Consider the following 5000-nt stretch of genomic DNA (forward strand, 5'->3'; position numbering starts at 1 on the left):
GGCAATCAGAGGGTGTTGGTTTCTTATCATGACAAGAATAAATGGTAGTATCATCAGCAAACAATGCCACCTTAGATGTGAGAATATCTGGAAGATCGTTAATGTAAATTAAAAAGAGTATAGGGCCAAGGATAGAACCTTGAGGAACCCCTGAAGTTACAGAATAAAAAGAAGAGTGTTGTCCATCGAGGACAACTTTTATGCTACGATTGGAAAGGAAGGATTCAATGATCTTAAAGATGTTGCCGGATACACCATAAGAAGAAAGCTTATGGAGAAGACCAGCATGCCAAACTTTATCAAACGCTTTTGAAATGTCAAGAGCGATGGCCTTAACCTCTCCACCTTCATCTAATGCACGATAAAACCTGTCAGTTATTACTGTTAGCAAATCAGCTGTAGAACGAGAAGATCGAAATCCATATTGATGGTCAGAAAGTAAGTTATTAGATTCAAGATGAGAAATTAAGTGTTTGTTAATTAAAGATTCAAAAACCTTGCTTATGATAGGATGAAGACTTATGGGACGGTAGTTAGACGAATCAGATCGCTCCCCAGAATTTTTGAAGAGATAACAGATATATATAGATATATATAGATATATATAGATATATATAGATATATATATATAAACTTATATATATATATATATATATATATATATATATATATATATATATATATATATATATATATATATACAGATCATCACAGAGGTGGGGTGTTTAACAGTTTGAATGATGCACTCCAATAAGTATTTTTCCCCTTTTTTTCTTTTTACATATTGAGCCTTTTTTGTTAAAACTTGGAAAGTACTCTCATCGCTAAAGCATACCTTAAAATATTATACAAGAATTGTGAAGTGAATATTTAAAGTTGGGTGTAAAAAAGTGGATATTTTAAACACATCTAAATTAATTTTACCAATTTCCAATCATCTTCTGTTAAATTCCTATACTCTATTGCCCACAGCAGCCTTTTTTGCATCATTTTAGTGTCAGTTTAGGCCTTTTAGCTGGACGTCGTGAAATGTAACAAAAATTGTGTAGGCGATGTTGAACCGTTCTCTTTGAAATTTTGACTCCAGATTGGTCCAGCTTATTAGTTATTTTATTGTTGACCTGTCTATTTTCTAGAACAACCTTGGTAAGTACTATTTTCTCGTGTGGTGTTAGGATTTTCTTCTTTCCACATTTACCAACCCTCTTTGGCATCAAGTTCTCCATATTAGCAATTTTTTTGTGTATATTTTGTACAGAAACCCGCGAAAAACCACATTTTCTGGCAATTTCTTGTTGAGAAAGATTAGTATTTATTAAAAGTGCCCTCATTTCCGCAATTTTTTGTGGTGACAAGTCCTTTTTTTTCCCCATAACTAAAATCTTATTTTAGTTATGGGGAAATTTCACATTTCAGTACTACAGTTAAGAATTTACTTAGGTACTCATAACTTTAAAAATATCAAATCAAATACAATTATTTTTACTTCAAAATAAAAAGAAATATTTAAGAAACAATATTTTTCCTGATTTAAATAGATATTTTGTAGATAACCTAATAAACGAATTCAAAACTCTGGTAATAAAACTTAACAAGTGTACAGTGAAAAGACTATAATTAAGATGACATCATACAAAATGGCTGTCAAAAGTGACAGTGTTGCCAATAGAAAAAAAAAAAGCACTGATTTTATGAGTTAAAACTTTATTTTAAACAAAAGATTAACTTTCAATATGAATTTTTACTCTTCATACAAAAAAAATGAGATTAAACATCAAAATGATCAAAATTCATAGGTGGCCATAATAAATTGTCACACGACTGTATATATATATATATATATATATATATATATATATATATATATATATATATATATATATATATATATATATATATATATATATATATATATATAGATATATAGATATATAGATATATAGATATATAGATATATATATATATATCTATATATCTATATATCTATATATCTATATATCTATATATCTATATATATATATATATATATATATATCTATATATCTATATATCTATATATATATATATATATATATATATATATATATATATATATATATATATATATATATATATATATATATATATATATATATATATATATATATATATATATATATATATATATATATATATATATATGAAAAAGTAGCTGATATAACATCTTTATCAGCTAAAACTACAAGAGTCAATTAAGAAAAGATTGCTTAATCTTTTCTCAATTGACTCTTGTAGTTTTATGAAAAAGGCGTTCAGATCAAAAGCAGAACCATTTTTTAAAATTTTTATTGTTGAGTTAAACTCCATTAAAATGAATATTCTGTGCAGAAACTGAAACAAATTTGTAATAGGGGCCTCATTTTTTCTTCTTTCATTAAATACATGTACATTTAACTTGCTTTGTACAGATTAATATTGCAGCCTTGGATATCCAAACTCAATTCCAATAATTAATAAATCAATCAAAACTCCGTAGATGTAATTTTCTTTTTTTAAACTTTCATAAGTGGATTTTTTCTTTTTGTTTCTTGTAGGATCAACCAATGCTTCTTCAAAATGATAAAAAAGCGCTTCATAACTTTCCATACAGTAAAAACTGAACGGAAACTAGATGACACCCAACGTGGATTTAAAATTCCACAAATAAAAATATTCAAATACAATTTAAAAATAAATTAATTGGTGAATTCATTCCACTGGCTTTTACACAGCACCGAATGTACACTATCAGCTTCTATTTTTGGCTTAAAGTACTTGACTCATCAATTATTAATGAAATCTCACACTTTGATTTTATGACTTCTGCAATAAATTTTTTACTCATTTTGTTACCTATATGATTGACAATGTTAATGCATGCAATTGTATAATGAAGAACATGACCCATTTCATATCAGTTAATTTCTTGAAGATCAATTTCAATTTAAAAGTTATTAAAAAGGACTGATATCGTGTTGCATTTTTATTTGCAGTTTAAAATATGTTTGCTGTTACAATTTTGTCATGCATTAAAAACTTTAAAATATTATTTGAAAGAGTCTCTTTTTAATTTTCTATATCATTTTAAATATAGCTTGATGTCCAGCAGTTTCTATGTGATCTAATATTTTGTAGCAAACTTAACGGTTATTTTCTATCTTCGCCATAATAAGAAACTTCATAATTGGACTATTCTTTAAATATTTTCAATTATCTTGGCTTTTATGCCAAGTGTTTTTACTTTTTGGCAGGTAGCGCAGCCAAGCTTTTTTTAGTCGACAGAGTAATTTATTTTTAGAACAAAACTATATTTTTTGCTCTGAGTCTAGCAATTTGGCCAGCTATAGTTGGTGTAACTATATGCAGAGGGTAAATCTGACGTAATTTTAATTTCTTCTGTTTCTTTTAAACCTAATTTGATTTTTTTGAACCAGAGAGTCAACTGAGAAAAGCTTGTAACTTTTTTCATATTTTTATAGCACTTTTTAAATATATAAATTAAGTTATAACTTTAAACTTATAATGCTGATAACAGGAAATTTATTAACGATATAATGAAATTTACTGTTGCAAATAGTGAAAATTTGTGTTCTAAAAATAGATATTTTTTAAGGTAGCTTTAGTCTTTCTAAGATTGATATTTGGAATAACATTGCACAGAAACAATAGAACTTATCAAAAACACATATGGTTATGGAATTGATATTCAAACAAACAAAATCGGCATCATAATAACAAATGCTATTAAGAAAAATAGTTAAAGTAAACTTTCTCGAGCTAATTTAGTTTTAACTAACAGCTAAGAAACAATAGATTCTGAAACGCAGCATTTAATATTTAAAAATGAACCAAGTTTATTATAAAAAAATGCCAGATATATCAAAAAAAAGTTGCTGTATTTTAAGGCACTGTATGTAAATATATATATATATATATATATATATATATATATATATATATATATATATATATATATATATATATATATATATATATATATATATATATATAATATATATATATATATATATATATATATATAGATACATAGATATAGATATATATATATATATATATATATATATATATATATAATATATATATATATATATATATATATATATATATATATATATATATATATATATATATATAGATATATACATATATTTTTATATATATATATACACAAAAGTAAAAATTAAAATGCAAGACCGGAATTTTTTTGTTTGTTACTTGATAAACTGCCTGCCCCAACCAAATCCTCAGTTGATGTAGCAGCACTCCCTTGCGAGTCAGGCTATAAGATAGTCAATGTAGCAACACTCCATTGCGAGTCAGGCTATTTGTCAGTCAATGTAGCAGCACTTTGTTGCAAGTCAGGCTATAAGATAGTTTATGTAGCAACACTCTGTGCATGATTTACAGTAAAAAAAAAAATAAAAAAAAAATTTTATTAAAAAAAAAAAAAAAAAAAAAACATTGTTTACATTATTAAAAACATTGAGAATCTTTTTAAAAACATTCTGGTCAATTAAATTTGCGTTTTTGCGGGTTTTTTAAAAAACGATTCATTTGTAATTAAATTAATGGTTTTAACTTTCTAACAACACGCAAATTTTGAACCAAAGTCAAAAGTAATTAAAAATGACGTATTTCTTGGCATAAGAATCATTTTTTTCCTTCCGTACTCCCAAATGCAACAATATATAAAACTATATATATATATATATATATATATGTATATATATATATATACATATGTATATATCTTATACTGCTGATTTAGGTGAGCAGTGTGACTTCATACTGAAATAACCTGCTGCCGGGGGCTTCAGTACATACATTGACTGACAAATAGCCTGACTCTCAGTGGAGTGCTGCTACATTGACTGAGGGTTGGGGATGGGGCAGCAATTATTTCATTATTCTTCGTTTTCTTCTTTTTCTGAAAAAGTCGTACTGATTTAGATAAGCAAAAA

General features: G+C 26.0%; 2 protein-coding genes across 3 annotated transcripts in view; one reads left to right on the plus strand and one right to left on the minus strand.

Annotated features, from left to right (window-relative positions):
• LOC101238750 (sperm flagellar protein 2) overlaps positions 1-5000 on the minus strand; it is a 130559-nt gene that overhangs the window by 119874 nt on the left and 5685 nt on the right. The window lies entirely within an intron of this gene.
• Positions 1-5000, plus strand: part of LOC101235807 (connector enhancer of kinase suppressor of ras 2) — a 112932-nt gene that overhangs the window by 25495 nt on the left and 82437 nt on the right. The gene's annotated exons all lie outside the window — the stretch shown is intronic.

This window comes from Hydra vulgaris, chromosome 07 (genome assembly GCF_038396675.1).
Source record: "Hydra vulgaris chromosome 07, alternate assembly HydraT2T_AEP".
Classification (NCBI taxonomy): Eukaryota; Metazoa; Cnidaria; class Hydrozoa; order Anthoathecata; family Hydridae; genus Hydra; species Hydra vulgaris.